Raw genomic sequence first — 22,853 nt, 5'->3', positions numbered from 1 at the left:
GAGGCAAAATATAAATGTTCTCTAACCTCTTCTTTTGTATCTTACTGCAAAGAATAATAATTAGCTCATTAATCTCAACTTTTTAGTATGCTTAGGTCAACAAAATTTCTAGGACTTTTCATCATTTAACCCCGTGTACCACAGTTTCTTTTGCTTTTTAGCAGGGCTAATTCAAAGATTTTTAATTTATAATTTTTATTTCCCCACTAGTCACATTGTATCTCTATGTTTATTTTCATTTTTTTAAGGCTGAAACAACCAGTTAAAATTTGAGTAGCAACAGGTATTATGAGTTTTGTGTGTGTTGGGGGGGACAATATTCAATTGAGCCTCAAATTTAGATACATAATTCTGCCAGGCTGGATGGGGTGGCTTTTTGCTCATCTCTTTGTTATTATCGTATTTTAAAATTTCCACAACATCATTATCCTCACTTTTGTGTCACCTTTACCTGAGCCACGGATGAAAAATGAGCAAAATATTTCTTGGTTAAAATATAAAATATTTATTTGCAAATTAAATAATTATCAAGAGTCTCTTTAGTAAAGCACTTTATTATGAAACAAGTTTTAAGTATCAGATTTACAACAGTATTTAATATCTCATTCAGTGATCAATATTTAATCTGTTGAATATTACTGTTAAAAGATTTTTCCACACTAACTTTTCCTTATCATTACAACTTCTCTTTATTAGATAATCCATTGCTTTCTAATGCACATGATTATGGCATGTTCATCTATTCATTTAACTCTGCCCTCACCTCCCATTGTGGAATTCTACCATTTGTAAGGTGCCGTGGTAGGATTTGGGCCAGGCATGAAAAAACACAGTAGCTTCTCAGCCTTTGTGGTATTCATAGTTGAATAAACTCTCTATAAAAATATATTGAGTTGAATATTAACTTTGGCAAGCTGTGGGAACAGAGTCAAGAATTGTTCATTCAGTTTGAGGAGACCAAGATTAGTTTCATAGAAGAGGTGTCATCTTGAAGACATCTAGAATTTGAAGAAATAAAAAAAAAAAAAAATCACTCTAAGCAGAGGAACTAGAAAATATAAAGAAGTCATAAAATATATAGAGAATTCAATAATCAGCAAGAAGCTGTATATAGCTAAGGCATAACTATAAAATGTAACTTTTTTGAGTACTTCTTGTGTCTTAATATGCTTAGTTCTGTGTTTTAATCTCTTCATCATATGCTTAAAATAACCTCTATGAGGTAGGACTCATGTTACCCTTTTTTACAGAAAGTTTGAGAAATTTGCCTAAGGTCACACAGTTATCACCTGGCATAAACAGGATTCAGATTCTCACATTTTATAATTTTAAAACTTGTGCATATAAACATCATGTGATACTACACAGAACAATGGAAAGTGAGTAGAAAGAGATTTTTTCCTCAAACAAAGCTGGAAAGCTTACTTCAAAGAAAGTAAGATGATATTACTCAAGAATTGCCTGGGAGATACAGGGGGATCTAAACCTCAAGCATAACCATCACCACAAATGTAATTTTTTAAGTCCTCATAGTTGATCTTGACCTGTAAATTAAGTGCTTAATACTTTCTTGCTTAATATTACCTAAATTTTTAAAATCTTTCCAAGCTGTTAGCAATTTTATTCATTTTTATACTATGTCCAAGAACCAAAGATTAGTTTTTATCTATGTTTAGACTTCAAATACTAGTTTAGACAACAAAAGTCAGCAGTTACCCAGGAACACTCTGATGACTTTCTTGTTGTTCTGTCTCTCAGTCATGTCTGACTCTTTGTGACCCTATGGACCACAACACGCCAGGCTTCCCTGTCCTTCACCATTTCCCGGAGTTTGCTCAAACTCATGTTAATTGAGTCAGTGATGCCATCCAATCATCTCATTCTCTGTCGCCCCCTTCTCCTCCTGCCCGAAATCTTTCTTAGCATTGGGGTCTTTTCCAATGTGTTGGCTCTTCACATCAGATGGCCACAACATTGGAGCTTCAGCTTAAGCATCAGTCCTTCTAATGAATGGGCTTCCCTGCTGGCTCATATGGTAAAGAATCCACCTGCAATGTGGGAGACCCTGGGTTTGATCCCTGAGTTGGGAAGATCCCCTGGAGAATGGAACTGCTACCCCCTCCAGTATTCTGGTGTAGAGAATTCCATAGACAGAGAAGCCTGGTGGGCTATAGTCCTAGGGTCGCAAAGAGTTGGACACGGCTGAGCAAATTTCAGTTTCTAATGAATATTCAGAACTGCTCGTATTTAGGATTGACTGATTTGATCTCTTTGTAGTCCAAAGGACTCTCAAGAGTCTTCTCCAGAACCACAGGTCAAGAGCACTCAGCCTTCTCTATCATCCAAGTCATCCAAAAAAACCATAGCTTTGACTATACAGACCTTTGTCAACAAAGTGATGTCTCTGCTTTTTAATACGCTATGTTTGTCATATTTTTGTTCCAAGGAGCCAGCATCTTTTAATGTCATAGCTGAAGTAACCATCCACAGTGATTTTGGAGACCAAGAAAAGAAAATGTGTCACTGTTTCCACTTTTGTCTCATCTATTTGCCGTGAAGTGATGGAACCAGATGACATGATCTTAGTGTTTTGAATGTTGAGATTTAAATCAGCTTTTTCACTGTCCTCTTTCACCCTCATCAAGAGGCTTTTTAGTTCCTCTTTGCTTTCTGCCATTAGAGTAGTGTCATCTGAAGACTTACCCAGTTCCTATCTCCAGACCCTCTGAAGAGTGGATTGGTTTTAGTTACTAATCTCTTGAGATTTTCTGAGAGCTCTCCTTTGGGGAGTGGAATTGGCTATCTCTTCTGATTTTTGAATTGCCAAAAGGCAATGAGTTTAGAAGCACCTGTGTTTCTTGACAAACAATAGAACATTTGTGCAAGACTCTAATAATTTAAATCCCTCTACATTTCTCTACTGGAGAGGAAAATGATATATTCTACTTTTGTATAATATTTTCCTTTTATTCTTTGACACTTTAAGTAGAAAAATATAAAATAACATGGTCTACTAAAATAAGTTAGACAAATAAACCTCCCTTCTCTAAAAAAAAAACACATAACTATATATTTATTTATATAAAACATATATAATTATATACACATTTACATATTAGTATTCTAAATATTTTAAACATTATAATCTAACAACCTAGATTTTTATATCTTGGGTCACTCTTAAGTATTTAATATTTTAGTTTACAAGAATTAATCAGAAGTTTGTGTATGAGTAATTGCAAAGATATTTTGGTTTTTCACATCCTATACTAAATAGCAAATGTTACACATCATTTCATAATATAAAATGTTTGTACCCTATTTTATAGCTTTGAGTTTTCAATTTCTGTTACCTACACAAAGAAAATGGAAACATATGTTAATAACAGATGTTGTTTTGAAAGATATGTGAGTAAATGTCCTACCTTATAATTAGTTTTTGACTTAATACAAAAAGTGTTTTGAATTCTTTTTAAAAAAAAATACCTAAGATAATCACATTTTCAAGGGTAATTTTAAAAATTCTAGATTATCTGATCTTCATAGGAAAAACATTTGATATCTATGCTTTAGAATTTTGATATTTTTCTCTTTCCATTTATCTTAAACCTTTGAGTGATACAGGGGCTTCCCTGATGGCTCAGACTGTAAAGAATCTGCCTGCAATGCAGGAGATCTAGGTTCAATCCCTGGGTCAGGCAGATTCCCCTGGAGAAGGGGATGCAACCCACTCCAGTATTTCTGCCTGGAGAATTCCAAGGACAGAGAAGTCTGGGGAGCTATAGCCTGTGGGGTTGCAGTCAGTCAGCCGTGACTGAGTGACTTGCACTATGAATGATATAGTCTTTCTGGAGTCACAGTGAAGACAATGATCAGAAAATTGTGAATAGATGAAGGAATTGAATAATTTCAATCCTATGTTGCTTGGAATTATTTTCCTAATGCAAATTTGTTGATTTAATAAATTCAGCTATGTCATAGTTTATATCTTGGCTACTGGTTTTGTCTGTAGTTCTGGCTTTTGAATGTTGTCAAATACTTTTGTTAAATCAGAAGACACATGAGTATCTTTTTTACCTGTACTAGATATTGGATTTTTTTTTTACCTTTTTTTTTTTTTTTTCTGTTTTCACACTGGCAATAATCATCACTAAATTCTAGCAGTGCTAGTATGTATTTCTGTAGCATAGCTACACCTATTGTTTTCTAATTTGACCTTTGCATAACAATGACTGGGTTTTAGGGTTTTTATCCCTATGCAAATTATATGCCTCCAGAGAATCTTATCCTGGGATTGTTTGAGTGGAGAGTGATAAGAGATAGTGAAAGACTCTGAATATAATGGCATCTGACAGCCTCTTGGTTAAATAACTCTGCTTTGTCTTTGAGCTTTACCATCTGAGGAAGGACAGAAGATAAGGGAAATCTGATTTTAAAGGAAAGGGAAATCTGATTGGATGGTCTCTGGCCAATTTCTCATATTATGGATTTCTAAAATGAGATTGTTCTGAATTCTTAAGTGTTAGCACAGACATTGGGTTGTTTTAGTATAACTTGCCATTTGAAATAAAAATACATTGTGTTGCAACACTAGAGATGTGAGCTGATGACTTATAAAAATATTTTGGTACCTATCTAGAAGACACCATATTTTATAGAGAAGAGATACTGAAGCTTGTCTTTTTAGAAAAAAGTATAGTGTGAGGATTGAATTATAATTAATATTCATGATACTTAGCACTGTGCTAAGTGTAAATTTGTAATTAGAAAATAGTCATCATAAAATACTGAATTGAAACCTTTGTAAGACCTTTAGGAATGAAATCACTAATTTAATATATAAGTGATTATTTATTCCTTTTTATGGGAAAAGAGTCAATTTATGAAGTTGTGATTTTTTTTATGGCATGCTCTATTTTTCAGCAAATGAATTCTTTCAAACTTGTGTATATCAAATAAGTTTATTATTACTTTTAATTCAGGACATACATTTTATCATGTATCTGACATTGAAAGTGAAGGATTTGTATATCACTTCAAACTGATAAATGATATTAAAAGAAATTTCTGAATTGAACAGCCTTTGCTGACTTTTTCTGGCCACATAAATTCCATAATATAAAATGGCAAACTAATTAGGTATACAGATAATTTAAAAGCACAGATCTTCCTTGGCTTACTGTGGAATTACATCCCAATTAACCCACGTGCTATATATACCAAGTTACTTTAGTTGTGTCCAACTCTTTGCAGACTCTGTGAACTGTAGCTCACCAGGCTCTGCTGTCCATGGGGATTCTCTAGGCAAGAATACTGAAATGGGTTGCCATGCCCTCCTCCAGGGGATCTTCCCAACCCAGGAATTGAACCTGGATCTCTTAAGTCTCCTACATTGGCAGGCTGTTTCTTTACACTAGTGCTACCTGGGAAGCCATCAATAAACCCATAGTAAGTGAAAGACATCATAAGGGGAAATGCATTTGATACACTTAACCTACCAAACACCATGGCTTAGACCACCTTAAATATGCTCAGAACACTTATTAACTTACAGTTGGGGAAAACTATCTAACATAGAGCCTATTTTATAAGATAGTGTTGAATATATCATAGAATTTATTGAGGACTGTACTGAAAGTGAAAAACAGAATGATTGTATGAGTACAGAAAAATTCTTTCTTAAAATACTTAATTTTATTTGTTCCTCTCTTTCTCTGTGCTGAGTCTTGGTTGCTGCACGTGGGCTTTCTCTACTTGTGACAACTGGGGGCTATTCTGGTTGCAGTGTGCAAGCTTCTTGCTGTGGAGCACGGGCTCTAGGCACACGGACTTCAGTAGCTGTGGCTCAAGGGCTCTAGAGTGCAGACTCAGTAGTTGTAGTGCTTAGGCTTAGTTGCTCCAAGACAAGTGGGATCCTTCTGGACCAGGGATCCAACTAGTGTCCCCTGCATTGCAAGGCAGACTCTTAACCACTGGACCACTGGGGAAGCCACCAGAACAATTCTAAGTGTATCAATACTTTACTGTCGTGATCACGTGGCTATGTGGGAGCTTCCACTGCCCAACATCACCAGAGAGTATCACACTACAATGCAGCATATTGCTAGCCTGGGAAAAGATCAGAATTCAAAGTGTGATTTCTACTGCATGCATATCACTTTTGCACCATTGTAAATTTGAAAAATCATTGTATATCAGAGACCATCTATAGGTTACTTTAGTAAGGGTGTGCTCAGTATTTCAGCTGTTTCTGATTCTTTGTAACCCAATGGACTTAAGCCTGCCAGGTTCCTCTGTCCATGAGATTTCCCAGGCAGAATACTGGAGTGGGTTGCCATGTTCTCCTCCAGGGGATCTTCCTGACCCAGGGATCGAACCCAAGTCTCTTGCATCTCCTGCACTGACAGGGATTCTTTACCAATGAGTTCCTTGCGAAGCCCTTACTTTAGTAAGTACTGAGGTCTGAATAATAAGTAGAACCTGGGGCTGAAAACATCATGGCTTGATGGAAATTAAGCGGCCTGATTTTTACAAATCACTACAACAATAAATAGCAGCATAACATGTAAGCTTGCATGTCAAATCATGTTTATCTTAGTGTAGGGGAGGCATCATCTGCCCATATGCCAGTCCCCACTGATAAAATGCTGACAAGAGCTGCTCCATGCACTGGCTGGCTATCTCACTGAAACTTTGCCCTTGGAGTCCTTATGACCTTTTAGCTTGTTCCGTAGCTAGATTCCATCCACCATTAGCCACATCAATGGCACATTTCCAGGTGATTCAGAAGTTATTTAGAGAAGATTCTGATGCTTTCAAATACCCGATAAACATTCAAGGTCTCTCAGTAATTTCATTTGGACATCTCAAAATGAAAAACAGAGAGATTAGATGAAATCCTCACATAATAATCTGTGCATGTATTTTTTTTTTTTTTAACCAGCACATGCCTTTGGGCTTTTTGTTCAGTGTTCCATCCAGTTGATTTTGCTGCATTGAAAAACCACTACGAACACATTTTTAAATCTAGCTGGCTCCATTTTTGTCTGCTAAATTGCACTGAATACAATCTGTGATTGCAACTTTGCCTTTGCTTCCATCTATTAGCTATTTTTGCAAGATGTGTAACTTAATTGAAAGATAAGTACAACCTTTTCACTTAGAATCTTTATGAAAAATGTAAAAGATGCTTTGCCAGTCTGAATAGTTAATTGAGTTTGACTGTACCAGGGTAAGTTGCAAAAAGTGTGTCTATGGCAACTCTTTATGTCATAAAAAAATTTAAAGGGCCTGTATTTAATGTGATTCTTTTTTAAGTTCGCTTAATGGAGTAAGTAAAACTGGATATATAATTAGAGTCTAAGATTAAAGCATCATAATTGAAGTAATAATATGAAGAGGCTCACACAATAGTGATTATGCTTCAGATGAATACAGTCTTCCTTAAACTCAACCAAGTCTCATAACTCTTGAATTTATTCACCACGATATAATAATGACAGTGTGTGGATGATAAGTATCACACTCTGTAAAGGTAAAATGTCTTACAGTGTAACAGGCTCTCTCCTATACAGTGGTATATTTGAATCACCCATTAGTCCTGGATACATGTTTGTCCATTTTCCAGTCAAGGAAATTGACACATACAGAGTTATCCTGTTCAGGATCACATAATTAGTAGATGATAAAGTCACAGTCAAACCCAGATATTCTAACTTCAAGTCTAGTGTTCTCATCCCTGTTCTCGTCCTTTGGTGATAGCATCAAGTTTGTGGGAAGGGTAGAACAGACACACAAATCTTTACAATATGTTTCAGAACATACTTTGCTTCTAACTGACCTGCTTTACCCATGTATTCCTCATGCACCTGTCTGTTTTTTCAGGCTAAAGGGCCCTTCCATCATAGTGGCTTTTGCTTTTTCATTCCTGTGTCTGTGTTCCCCACCTTAGATTTAAGTAATCATGTTTTTCTCTCCTCACCTTGACAAAAGAGGATTGGGGTAGTTCTCTATTAAGAAAGTAAAGAAAAGATTATGGCTAGAGATATAGACTGATATGAAAGCCAGGAAGCAGGAACTGCATTTTCCAATTATACAAAAATAAAGTAGTATTCTCCTTTGATTTTTCTTTAATCTTGTACATTCTTTATGCAAAATCAAATGAATAAACATTCAGTTATAAATAAGTTTTAGAGTAACTCAATAATTATTTTTAATTTTATTATAATATTTATTCTGTACTAAGCATGAACCTAGGAATTGCACCTCTAGCTTTTGTTTACATAAAACTCTTCTACTGATGCAGGAAGAACTGGCAGTTATATTGTTGGGGATGGCAGGGTTGAACTCATCCCTGACAATATTCTGCTGTACTCCTAATGTGTACAAGATGAGGTTCAGGTTCATATGTGTGTGTGTATTATATCTGTGTATGCACAAACAGTTATTATATGTGCATGCACTATACATTAAAATAAATTTAAATGTTTACTCTATAATTAATTATTATTTCAATATTTAGAGGGATTTTAACATGATAAAATGGCTTCATTATCCTTTCTAGATAATCTGCTAGCAGTGCTTTTCCAGCACCTATCCCTTCCCCCACCTCTTTGACATTATACCAAGATCGTTTCTTCCCCATTCTGTTGATGTAATTATCCTTGCATAATTTAGAGCAAGATTTCCTGGCAATGTTGATATTGCTACAAAATTGTTGATGTGCCTTGAGCTCAAATGATGCTTCTGTTCAATTTGTTTACCTTTCTGCTTGAGCAGAGTTGTTGTGTCATAAGTAAAACAGCAAGAGATAATATTATAGTGGAGATGGCCTTTCAGACTAAATCATGTCTAACTCTTTGTGACTCCATGGACTGCAGCACACCAGGCTTCCCTGCCCTTCACCATCTCCCAGAGTATGCTCAAAGTCATGTTCATTGAGTCAGTGATATCATCCAACCATCTCATACTCTGTCCCAACCTTCTCTTCCTGCTCTCAATCTTTCCCAGCATCAGGGTGTTTTCCAATGAGTCAGCTCTTCACATCAGGTGGCCAAAGTATTGGAGCTTCAGCTTCAGCTTTAGCACCAGTCCTTCCAATGAATATTCAGGGTTGATTTCCTTTAGGATTGACTGGTTTGATCTTGCTGTCCAAGGGACTTTCAAGAGTCTTCTTCAGCACCACAATTTGAAAGGATCAGTTCTTCAGTGCTTACTCTTCTTTATGGTCCAACTCTCACATCCATACATGACTACTGGAAAAACCATAGCTTTGACTATATGGACCTTTGCCAGCAAAGTGATGTCTCTATTTTTTAATACATTATCTAGGTTTGTTACAGCTTTCCTTCCCAGGAGCAAATATCTTAATTTCACGGCTGCAGTCACCGTCTGCAGTGACTTTGGAGCCAAAGAAAGTAAAATCAGCCACTGTTTCCATGTTTTCCCCATCTATTTGCCATGATGCGATGGAACCAGATGCCATGATCTTAGTTTTTTGAATGTTGAGTTTTAAGCCAGCTTTTTCACTCTCCTCTTTCAGCCTCATAGTCTCTTTAGTTCCTTTTGCTTTCTTCCATTAAAGTGGTATCTGTATACCTGAGGTTGTCACTATTTCTCTGGCAATCTTGATTCCAGCTTGGGATTCATCCCACTCAGCATTTTGCAAGATGTCCGGTTCTAACTAGTGCTTCTTGACCTGCATACAGATTTCCCAGGAGACAGCTAAGGTGGTCTGGTATTCATATCTCTTTTAAGAATTTTCTACAATTTGTTGTGATCCACACAGCTTTAGCATAATCAATGAAGCAGAAGTAGATGTTTTTCTGGAATTCCCTTGCTTTTTCTATGATCCATTGAATGTTGGCCATTTGATCTCTGGTTCATCTGCCTTTACTAAATCCAGTTTATCTATCTAGAAGTTCTCAGTTCATGTACTGCTAAAGCATGTGAAATGAACACAATTATATGGCAGCTTGAACATTCTTTGGCATTGCCCTGCTTTGAGATTGGAATGAAAACACATTTCCCAGTCCTGTGGCCACTGCCGATTTTCCAAATTTGCTAGCATAGTGAGTACATCATTTTAACAGTATCGTCTTTTAGGATTTTACATAGTTCAGCTGGAATTCCATCACCTTCACTATCTTTGTTCGTAGTAATACTTCTTAAGGCCCACTTGACTTTCCACTGGGTCTAGGTGAGTGACCACACCATTGTGGTTATCCAGGTCATTAAGACCTTTTTTGTACAGTCCTTCTATGTATTCTTGCCATCTCTTTTTAATCTCTTCTGCCTCTTTTAGTTCATTACTCTTTCTGTCCTCTATTGTGCCCATCTTTGCATAAAATGTTCCCTTGGTATCCTTAATTTTCTTGTAGAGATCTCTAATCCTTCCCTTCTATTATTTTCCTCTATTACTTTGAATTTTCTCTTAAGAAGGCTTTCTTACCTCTCCTTGCTATTCTGTGAAACTCTACATTCAGTTGGGTGTTTCCCTTTCTCATTTGCTTTTCCCTTCTTTCTTTTCTCAGCTATTCATAAGGACTACTCAGACAACCATTTTACCTTATTGCGTTTCTTTTTCTTTGAGATGGTTTTGATCACTGTCTCCTGTATAATGTTGTGAATCTCTGTCCATAGTTCTTCAGGCACTCTGTCTACCAGATCTAGTTTATTGAATCTATTCATCACCTCCACTGTATAATCATAAGGGATTTGATTTAGGTCATACCTGAATGATCTAGTGGTTTTCCCTGCTTTCTTCAATTAAATCCTGAATTTTGCAATAAGGAACTTATCATCTGAGCCACAGTCAATTCCAGGTCTTGTTTTTGCTGACTATATAGAGCTTTTCCATTTTCAGCTGCAAAGAAGAATCAATCTGATTTTGGTATTGACCATCTGGTGATGTTCATGTGTAGAGTTGTCTCTTAAGTTTTTGGAAGAGTGTGTTTGCTATGGCCAGTGTGTTCTCTTGACAAAACTCTGTTAGCTTTTGCTTGCTTCATTTTGTACTCTAAGGCCAAACTTGCCTGTTACTCCAGGTATCTCTTGACTTTCTACTTTTGCATTCCAGTCCCCTGTGATGAAAAGGACATCTTTTGGTATTAGTTCTAAAAGGTCTTGTAGGTCTTCATGGTACCATTCAACTTCAGCTTCTCCAGCATTAATGTCTGGGGCGTAGACTTGGATCTCTGTGCTGTTGTTACTTTCATGGATGGATTTAAGTAAATACTGGCTGCAAGGAATCCAAGAATATTAGCATTTTTCTTGGAATCCTTAACTGTAATACTTAACCCAGAGCAAAACTTTTCTCAAATGATGGTGAAATATCTAACTCATTAAATTTTAGTTCCACGGACTACCATGGAATAAACTGCCTATGAGTTTTCCTGATAACAAATTAACTGTTTGTTTGTTGCTCATTTTCCCCCAAATCCAGGAAGTTGTTCTTCAGTTTAGATTGATGTTGACAAGGTCTTCTTCGTAACAGCAGGTGTTAGGCTATAATTGGTCATTATAGAATTATATTTTGCTTGGAGAAATTTAGAAAACAAGATAAGCATATTCTTGTTGTCAAAATTGACTCTGGTTCAAAAATCAGAAGGATGGCATGAGATATAATATGTAAATTATCAGAATGTATCATTTTATTGCACAATCAATATATTTAAAAGGCACTAAAATCAATGTGAATACCCCTGGGAAAACAGTCTTCTTGAGCCTAACCTGCAAAAAATGCCCTTTTTACCTTAGTTAATGCAGATATTGAGAAGAAAAAACAAACAGGGGAATCAAATATGGCCAGATGACCTCTTTGAAGGACTCGTGAGAAACTGGAAGCTACAAAGAGATTTTTTAATAGTACTGCGTCAGTTGCAAATGTTTTTACAATCACTTAGCACTGTCATTGTCATTATTTTACATAAAATAGCATTGCTTTGTCAACACCTATAAACAGAGATTGCCCAGATACACTTAACTATAAGAAGATTGTTACTGAGTAAAATATTACTAGTTTAAATTAATAGGTATAAAACTTTGTATATATTCTATACATTCACATCGTTAGAAAGGAAAGAGAGGTATACTAAGGCAAGGTTCAGTTATACACTTGTAATCCACCCATAAAGGAAAAAAAACTTCATCAGAAAAAGATAATACTTAGCTTCACCTTGCTCATTGTTTCAAAAATCCTTAAACATACAAAAAAGAACTAAGTGCGTCTTATTTATTTTCTCTGTTCCTTCCTATACCTCTTTCTGGTTTGCATCACACAATCAGATTTCCAACCTATGTGTTTGAAGTCCTGGCTGCACTGTTGAATGGGAGCAACATGACTTGATTCCTAATATGAAAGCTTCATAGAAATGCACATACTCACTTGCTCCTGCATCCTGGGGTGAAGACCATCTTGAGTGCTGCCATGTTTTGTTTTGTTTTTACCCCTGAATTTGCAAGTGAGACAAAATAGGCTTTTGTTAGATATACAGTTCTTAACTTTTTTTAAGTTCTGTACATGTTTCCTCAGCAGACTGCAACATCTCCTCGGCTGTCACAATGCACATGGGTTCTCATTCCTGGTTATTCATTAGAATCACTTGAAGAACTTCTAAAAACTACTGCAGCCATGATGTTACTGTATCTCTGATCAGTTCATCAGTAGCATGGCCTTGCCACCAACGAGGCTGTCCTTCTCGAACTCTAGAATATAGAAGAATCCCCTAGGATGCTTATATAAAATGAAGATTCCAGGGCCCTCTTCCAAAAGATTCTCTTCTGATAGGTCTTTATTTAAAGTTGTATATTCCTTGGGTCTTTCTTTGAGAGACAATACTCTGAGAACGCCTCTTTATCCCCAGTCTGGGTTTGTGATCCTTTATTGCGATTACATTTGAATATATCTGTTGAAATATCATTCCTTTAACAATAACTTACATAATTTCAGTCAGTGACTATTTTTATCAGTGCCACTGTTGTGGTTTTACTCAATATCTTACATGAGAACAGTTGAAAATTAAAGGAATTTATAATGATTGAATCAGTATGATGGAATGAACCATTAATACTTCAGCTCACTAAAGAATTGCCATCATATCCCTATTAGTACTGAGCTTCACTCCTCATCATTCCTGGGAAATATAAAAATACATAAACATGGTTTCCTTAGTTATATTCTCAGGAAGCCACCTCTGTGGTCATTGTATTCGGAACATCCTCTTCTTTCTGTGCCCTGAATATTTGTCAACAATCTTTCATGTCCCATTCTGATGAGTATCAGAATAGTCATTTATTTCTGTCAAGGCTTTTATAGTTATTCAAAGAATCCAGTCTTTGTGTCTGAAGTTGCAGAGTTCACATAATACAAAAATTTCAACAACCCTGTTTCCATGTTTCTTGTCAATAATATTCAGAAATAACTACTATACTGAACTGTGTACCTGTATGGTTCTTATAGTACCAAGTATATATGCTTGTTACCTACATACACTCTGAAAAAACTGTCACTGCAGACACATATTGACCAAGAATTACTTCTTTCATTGTATTGCATGTCTCTGCTGTACACATATTCTATCTCTCCTGAAGTGATTTAAGGATGACAAAGGTCTTTATGGGATTTTGTTGTCCTGTGAATAGCTGTTAGCCCGAGATACCCCTGAAATTAATGTCTACAGTTGTTAAAAAAACATTTTACCCTAAATTTTTTTTTCACGTGTTGTGTTATCAATCTTCCTTCTGGTTGTAGCAGGCAGGATTTGTTGTTTTACATTTCACTCTCTAGGTATCCATGCCTGAGTTGCTCCCATTGGGATAAAACCAAGGATACCTCTGACACAGTCATGGGCAGAACTTGGACCAGCTTACACTTAACCCCAAACTATAAAGACTGTAAAGACAGATATAGGCACACTCATTAATGCTTTGCATGCAAAATGCCCATACACACACCCTGGGACAACTCAGGGCACAGTGATGGTTTAAATAGAATAATGCATCCTCTCCAGTTCCCGGAGTGTGCTGCTTATTTCGTGAGAACCATATGGAGCTGAGCCTTCACTACCTAGTAGGCACTGTTTCTATTCTATGCCATTCTGCTCCAGCATCCTAAGATTAGCCTATCTACCACTGCCTGCATCCAACAATGTGAAACTTGTTCTAAGCTGGTTTTTAAAATTCCTTCAGCTCCACAAGTCCATATAAAGTAAAATTTATTTGTTCCGATTCATGAAACAAAGTTAACGTTCTCTTAGGTAAGAGTGAGAAATAATTCTGCTCACCCATCTAGCACTGCCGATTTGCACTTTGTTTTGATGTGTGGAGGAAATGTATTGTTAAACACAGACTTCTAACGTGAACAAATTTCAGGCCAGGTAGAAGGGGCTAGTTAGCATTACATTGCACAGTAGTATATAGTCATTACTATATAACATCCATCAGATTGCGAGTTAAGGATGGCTACTTCTTTCACTTAAACATCCCTGGTCCTTTATATAACCAGAGAAAACATAACTAAAATGCTTGCCAAAAAATAACAGTATAAAAAAATGGGCTTCTAGCATTTGTCATAAACGTGCTGGCACAGGATCTCAAGCATATAACTGGTTTTCTTTATGCCATGAAAAGGCAATTGTGAGTGTAGCTCAAAATTTCTGTTGCCAGTGGGCAGCACATACATTTTATATTTTCTTCCTAATGTCCTAAATGATGCAAAAAATGCTTTCTAGCTACTCAAATGCTTCATATATTAATAAATATACATCAATTGCCATAAATTACACTTAATTTTGCTTTAATGAATCAACTTGTTAGTTTTTCCTATCTTGTTAAAATAAACCCATGTTTGAAAGTGAAAATCTATACCAATAAAAAATTATCATTCTATGAGATAATTATGTTTTCATTCTATATCAACATTTGAATATTCTGTGTACTAGAAGAAAAAATATTGATGATCATGTTTAACCATGTTTGACCATAAAGCATCACTTCTAAGTAAATTTGAAATTTGTATAAGATTATGCTCTGTTGTGATTGGCAGTAATATATTTTTTTCAAGTAGTATATATAGGAAGTAATAATTATATACTGATTCAAACTGTTAGTGGAGGCTGTCAAGTATAGGTGAACTCCAACTTACCCTGTAACCTCTTCTGCCAAACTTTCTTTGACCACCAAGTCTATTCCAGCAAGAGTAATTATCTTTACTGCCTCTACTGCATTTTAGCACTTTCCCCACTGTAATGCAATTCTTTGTTTAAAAGTCTATCTTAGCTTGGGCTGCCGTAACAAAATACCATAGAGCAGGTGGCTTAAACAGTAGGTATATGTTTCTCACAGTCCTCGAGGCTAGGAATTCCAAGATCAAGGTGCTGGCAGATTGGCTTCTGGAGAGAATTCTCTTCCTGTCTTGCAGATGGCTGCCTTCTCTGTGTGTCTCCACATGGCACAGAGAGAGAGAGCAAGAGAGTGAGAAAGAGCCAGTGCTTTGTTATCTCTACTTTTTATAAGACACTAATGGGATTATTGTGGGCCTCCTTGGTGGCTCAGTGGTAAAAAATCTGCCTGCAATGCAGGAGACCAGAGTTCAATCACTGGGTTAGGAAGATCCCCCGGAGAAGGAAATGGCAACCCAATCCAGTACTCTTGCCTGGAGAATCCTATGGACTGAGGAGCCTGGTGGGCCAGTCTATAGCATCACATAGAGTTGAGTTGGGCATGACTGAAGCAACTTAGCAGCAAACCCATTATTGGGGCCCCACCCTCATGACCTCATCTAAACCTAATGACCCCTCAAAGGCCCCACCTCCTAATACATCATATTGAGGGCTGGAACTTCAACATAGATTGGACAGCACACAAATGTTTAGTCTATAATAGAACCTGTATTTTCCAACAAGCTGTGAGCTCCAGGGGAATAGAGAACTTTACTTGGACTTACAATTCTTACTGTTTAGCATAGTGGTTGGCAAGTCAATGTACTTGAAATAAATAAACTAAACAATGACCATTGTTTAGTACAATTCTGTTTACACCTATTTACATATGTATTTCAGTCATATATATATATATATATATATGGGCTATGATTTGACTCAGCAGTTGACAATCTATAGTTTAACAAAGTTTGATTAAGAGAGTCAGTTGTATCACTATGTACATTTAAATACTTTTTTAGATAAAAAAATGAGAGGAATGACAAGGAAAACATTTCATTGTGTTCAGTCTTCATGTATTTTTTTCCCCTCTTGAAAAGTTGTGATGATAAATGAAAATGTATTTCTTTTTACCATTAGAGGGGTGACTTTGCTACAGGGTGAGTGCCCTTAGTTTGTAAGTTATTAGCAAATAGTCCATTCTGTGAATAAAAGATATAAAACAATCATTATACAGATAATGTTATATGAATAATGAATGGATTATTATTGCATCAGGAAATCACCACTATGCTTTGCCAAAATTGGGAGGATTTTTCCCTAATAAACTCTTATTAAATGCATCCTGTCAGGAAGGATTTGAGATATATATGTGAATTAATTCCACATCTTCTCAATACTCCCTGTGAAGAAAAGAATTGCTTACCTACTCTCACACTCTATCATGGTGATATTCTTCAATTAAAATGTATGCATAAAAGAAATAGAAAATGTAGAATCTGTCTTTCTATATGGGTTTAGAAACATAGAAAGAACAAGTGATAGTTCACAAATGCATGCTTATGCATGCAGTAAAAGGAGTGTGTGTGTGTTTGCACGCACATTATATCAAGTCATCTAGGACTTTAATTTTCATCTATATGCCTGAGACTCAGCATGCAAATTCTGATTCAGTTGTTCTGGAGTAGAACCTGGCTGTATATGAGATTTTGAAACCCTTCAGATGATTCTAATGTGTATTAGGGGCAAAGAATTGGCTCTGAGGGGTCTGGGGATGTATTATAACTATCAGCAGTTTATAAGAATGATCTTGGTAATGCTTATGATTTATTCTATGGAAATACATTCTTCATATCAGTTTGGGCAAAGACCTGAGACTCCTCAGTGTGCTCCTTCCCTGAAACCCACTCTGCTAATGTTAGATTCTTCACAAACTAATCCTGGCCTCCTTTCTAGGAAGAGTTATAAATATCAGTTATCTTGATTTCTGCCCTCCCCACCTCCAGTTACCATTTTCAGAAGTTTAATAAAAATTTTTCACTTACCTCTTTAGGCTTGCTTCAGGTCCTGTTGAAAATAATCCTGTAATGTATACATGGTTTATTGCCATAGTCACATTGGGTGCTTAGTCATATTCCACTTCCTTTTATAAGATTTTTTTTTCAAATGTCAGTGATTTGCTGGGAATATCATAGACAAAGAAGTTGGAAGGACTCTCTAGTAAGAAAACTAGACTTTATTTCTGTATTGTTAACTTTATTGTAATTTGATTCATTTCCCCCAAATAAAATATTGATACTAATAATTATTGAAAACTTAAATTATTTGAAGGCCAGTGTTAATCATATTTTTACAATGTACATACTCTATACTTAGCAATAAGTGAAAAGACTTAAATATACTATTAAGTAGGAACCTAGATATAAGGTTAGAAGAACTTGATGTGCAGTGCTCCCTTATGTTCATACGTAAACTTAGTTTCAAAGAACAGTTCCAGAACTGAAGTCTGTATGACACAAATGGTAGAATGATTCTGTGACTTCCAATCTGCTCTTTAATGAATATATGTCATGTGTTTGGGGTTCCCATTGGCTAAGTGAGAGATGTGCAGGACACCTGGGTTTGATCCCTGGGTTGGGAAGATCCCCTGGAGGAGGGCATGGCAACCCACTCCATTGTTCTTGCTGGGAAAATCTCATGGACAGAGGAGCCTGGTAGGCTATGATCCATGGGGTTGCAAAGAGTCAGACACAACTAAGTGAATGAACACACACACACACACACACACACACACACACCATATGTTTATTGATGATTGTAAGTATGCTGCTACTAAGTCGCTTCAGTCATGTCCGACTCTTTGCGACCCCATAGATGGCAGCCCACCAGGCTCCCCCATCCCTGGGATTATCCAGGCAAGAACACTGGAGCGGGTTGCCATTTCCTTCTCCAATGCATGAAAGTGAAAAGTGAAAGTGAAGTCACTCAGTCGTGTCCGACTCTTCACGACCCCATGGACTGCAGCCTACCAGGCTCCTCTGTCCATGGGATTTTCCAGGCAAGAGTACTGGAGTGGGGTGCCATGGCCTTCTCCGGATTGTAAGTATATTGGCACATTAAAACTTTGTATTTAGTATTGTAAAGTCTAATGTAAAATGGGTAGAGAAGTTGTTACTTTTATGAAAATTGTAGAATAGACTCTGTGGATTCTAATAAGAAACAAAAAGTGTGCATTTATACAATTACTGTATACATATGCATGGATGAGAGTTGAATGTACAAGGTAATCCTAAATAAATATAAACATTCAAAAACAGTAGATCCAGAATTCAGAGAGCACTCAGTCTCAGGTCAATTTCTTCCATTCTGCCATTTGAACCTTATGACCAAAGATGATTAGGAAAAACAGACTACCAAAACAAGAGCCCCTGCATTTTTATTTGCTCTTATTAAAAGGAAGGGTTTTTCCACTCCTGGATTATAATCTACTTCTGTTGAGAAGAAGTCTTTAGTTAATACTGAAAATGCGTATTTTGTTACTGTCCTCCTATACGGCCAATAATCAATCCCTTAATAATATATATTGTCTTCTCTAAGTGTTTAGAGATCCATGTGTATCATTAGTATCTAAAGCTGGATCTTTATATGGAGAAGTGACACATTCAAGTATAGTAAATCATTTTTGTTATATATTAATAATATAAAATTATTATTTAAATATAAAATTATATTTAAAACTATATAAGTATATGCTAATATTAATAATTAATACTATTATATGTTAGTACTTAATTAACATTAAGATGTCAGAGGAATTCCATAGCAGTCTATTGGTTAGGACTCCATGCTTTCACTGTCTAGGGTATGGGTTCTGTCCCTGATTGGGGAACTAAGCTGTGGCACAACCGAAAAAAAACAAGAAAGATGTCAGGGTTAAAAAAAAAAAAAGATTTTTAAGTAAAAAATACCTGGGACTCTAAAGAGTCTACAACTTTAGAGCGATAACTGAAATTTTGCCTGAGATTCAGTTGACCCTTAGCCACAAACAAACGTATCCCCATTTCAAGGGTTTTCATAAAAACTTCTGGAAGTAACACAGGAGTAGATTTACATCTACCATCTAACCTTGGAAAGATTCCTGGGAAGAAACTGGTGCCTGCCATCTTGGACTTGTAGTGGGCAGGTGTAAAACTGCATCCTGGGGCAACTTCTGTGGTCACTGAATCTTGGTACTTTCTCTCCTCGCCATTGCAAAAACACCACCTAGATTAAAGAAGGCACCTGTGAGAATATAAAAACATCAATTACTCAACATAGGTTGGTCAGCTGAATATACCTGCAGTATCTCTGCCATCTTTTGTTAATCTCGAAGCATACCACAGGTTACTTGTGAATCAATGCACTGAGGCAGCCTTTCCCAAAGCTCATCACTTGGAATGTTAAAAGGTTCATTTTATACCAACTTATAATCTACATACTATGATCTGTGTAGAAAAAACAAAAAGACCCATCCACTTTCAAACCTAATGCCATGCAGTTTTGAATGAGTGCTTATATATCTTTGTAAGTATTCCAAGCAAAATAGCTTTCAATGTAACAGGTTTTATTTTTCTAATTTTGTCTTGAATTTAAAAGAGTAACATAAAAGAGCAAATCTGTTTTTAAATTTCTGCCTTGATAGCAAGTTTAAGTATTTAGAACCAACATCATCTTAAACGTGGAGCATATAATGGATGAGACTAGGCCAGAATTTCCAAAAGTGTATTTTAAAGAACATTGATCCCTTAAGATGCTGAATGGAAAACATTTGTTAGAATATGACAATTTTGTTTCCTTCTTTGGAAAGTCAAGACTCAAGCCTTAAAAATTTCTGTAGTAAAAAAAAAAAAAAAATCCTATTTTACTCGGTTTAACATACTTTTTCCTAAAATTACATCACCAAAGAACTGATTTTGTCAAATTATATTTACGTATCTATATATAGATGTGTATACATGTGAATGTTATGATTATTTTATTAGAGAAAGTTTGCAGTCTCAATAATATGAGAGTCTCTGACCACAGAATAAAAGAATTATGTGTGATCGGTAGTATCTGCCTAGGGTGATTAAGCAAATGTAGTCAACTAGGACAGGGCTGTGACCACTGGTGTCTAAATGGTTAGATCTGGTGGGCCGTTTCCAGGCATAAGTAGAATCATCCATGGGCAAAATCTAGGCAAAGCAGATTTCATGAATAAGATCCAGCAAGCATTAAGTACAAAATAAAACACTGATAAATTCAACTTCTTTAAAATTTAGAATTCTGCCCATTAAAATACACCAAATAACATTGAAAAAGAAACAGACTGGAAGAAAAATATTCACAGTACTTACCTTTGAAAGAATGTGTATCCTTATCAATAAAAAAGACAGATAAACCATTGTTTTTAAATGGACAGAATATAGGAACAGATACTTCATGAGAGAAAGTGTTCAAATGGCCAAAAAGCATATGAATAAGCACCTAACTTAATTACTAATTTAGGAAATTAAAAAAGAAAAAATGAAATACTACTCTAAACCCATTACCCCAAAACAACAAAACAGCAACTAAATAAAACCCCGTTTGAAAACTTAAATTATTAGCTATTATGCTGCCTTTGTATTTTCATTGTAAGCTGTTATTGTTAATCAAAAACCCATGTTTCACAAATTATATCCTTCCACCTCAGATAGCACAATACTGAAGGTTAAGAAAATGTATTTCAGATTTCATGTTTTTGTTTTGTTTATTTTGTGCCTTTTTAAGTGTTCCCATCTAAGTGTTTTTATTTTTTAAATTTTTTATTATTTTTTAAATGTATTTTCCAGCATGCAGGTATCTTTGTTCCCCAACCAGAGCTAGAACCTGTGCTCCCTGCAGTGGAAACCCAGTCTTAACCACTGGACCACCGGGGAAGCCCACTGTTTGCAGTTTTTATAAATATTTAAGACCCAGAAAAAAACAACCCATCAGAATGGATAAAATATAATAAGACAACAATACCACACTTTAGGAAGAATGAGTGGTTCATAGTAACATCCACATACGCTGGTTCAAGTGTAAATTAATATGTTTGGTAATATCTACCAAAGCTAAATGTATGCCTTTCTTTGATCTGGCCATCCCTCTTCCATGTATTCATCCAAGATAAATCAGTGCCTAGGTCCACCAGACTAACATATATAAGGTTGTTAACAGCAGCATTTTGCCTAATAGCAAAACCTGACACAGCTTAAAAGTCTCTCATAATTAAAATAGATAAATAAAATGTACTGTTATCGTAAGTGGAATAAAGAACTACTACTTGCCAGAACTTGAATGAATTTCATAAACATAATGTTGTAGAAAATAAAGAATATTTATGGTATGATTTCGTTTATATGAAGGCTTCCCTGGTGGCTCAGACGGTAAAGAATTTGCTTGCAATGCAGGAGACTCAGGTTTGATCCCTGGGTCAGGAAGATCCCTTGGAGAAGGGAATGGCAACCCACTCCAGTATTCTTGCCTAGAGAATTCCATGGACAGAGGAACCTGGCAAAGAATTGGACGTGTCTGAGTGACTAATACACACACTTAGTTTATATGAAGTTGAATAACTGAACAACGTATCTATAACGGTAGTGATTAGAAGAGAGGCTTCATCAGGGTGAGGGGAGCAATGAGAACATAGAATTAACTGGGGAGGAGCTTGAGGAAGCCTTAGGGAGTGCTGCCAGTTCAGGGCTCTTTTCCCTTCTTCCTTTATTATAGAAATGTGTACAATTTTTATTTCACCTAGTTTTCTAAGCATGCATTGAAACTCCATGGAATATTCCTACAAAGTACACATTAAACCTCTGCTAAAAGGCCTCTAGTGATAGAAAAGACAATTTGTTTTTCTATCCCTCCCTTTGCCTACCTGCAAAATAATAATAATAAACCCCTGCAAAATAATACTAAATAATAATAATGATGATGATAGTAGTTGGTATTTGACTCAAGCTTTAAAACAGATCCAGACTTTGAATCAGTACCTGATACATAGATATGTAACCTAATTTCCACCACCTTTCTGTGGATGAGGCTTTGACAATATCTTTTCTAAAAAAGACTGGTCAGCACTAAAGGAAAAAACGGGGGGGGGGGTGTGAACCATTTTATGTGTTTTAATAACATAGTTTTGAATTTTGCAATATTAAGAAATTTCTAAACAATATTATCTGGCATCTGTATAAAGTCTCTTGAGACTTATAAATATATAGTATTTCTCAGAATGCTGTTGTGAGAAATTGTACTGAGCTGTAGAAAAAATTCTCTAATTTGATCAATATGTGCTTATACATATGCTATTAATTGTTGTTGCTCTCAGCTTTCAGCGAATGCTTTTTGAGCCACAGGGGCTATGAGCTTGCTTTATATTAACAGAGACAAAGAAAGAAGAGATCTTGTCAGTACAGTAATAACCCACAACAATAGAGGGCATGGTTCAGAAGCATTCATTGTCAGAAACTTCATAATGGGATCTAGAAATGATAAAGAGGTCCATTACAGGATGCTGTAAAAGAGATATTTTGGTATAAAATCTCCTTAAGTACTAATTAAAATCAACGCATATATGCTAGGGAACAACACCAACAAAAAGTTGTATACGTGAATAATATAGCAGAGTCTAAGAGGCAAATGAATGAATGA

General features: G+C 35.9%; 1 protein-coding gene and 1 long non-coding RNA gene across 22 annotated transcripts in view; one reads left to right on the top strand and one right to left on the bottom strand.

Annotated features, from left to right (window-relative positions):
• The window catches only part of DMD (dystrophin), a 2,667,987-nt gene that overhangs the window by 546,836 nt on the left and 2,098,298 nt on the right, over positions 1-22,853 (top strand). The gene's annotated exons all lie outside the window — the stretch shown is intronic.
• On the bottom strand, positions 901-15,276 carry LOC147340095 (uncharacterized). Its single transcript, XR_015158876.1, has 3 exons — positions 15,143-15,276; positions 12,386-12,449; positions 901-998 (listed from the first exon to the last, which is right to left on the bottom strand). It is a non-coding gene; the product is annotated as an uncharacterized LOC147340095 (long non-coding RNA).

The sequence above is a fragment of the Bos grunniens genome, chromosome X (genome assembly GCF_055505025.1).
Source record: "Bos grunniens cultivar Pamir isolate PY7600 chromosome X, Bosgru_T2T1.0, whole genome shotgun sequence".
Classification (NCBI taxonomy): Eukaryota; Metazoa; Chordata; class Mammalia; order Artiodactyla; family Bovidae; genus Bos; species Bos grunniens.
The sequence above is the reverse complement of the archived record's forward strand: the minus strand, read 5'-3'. Positions and strand labels throughout refer to the sequence as shown.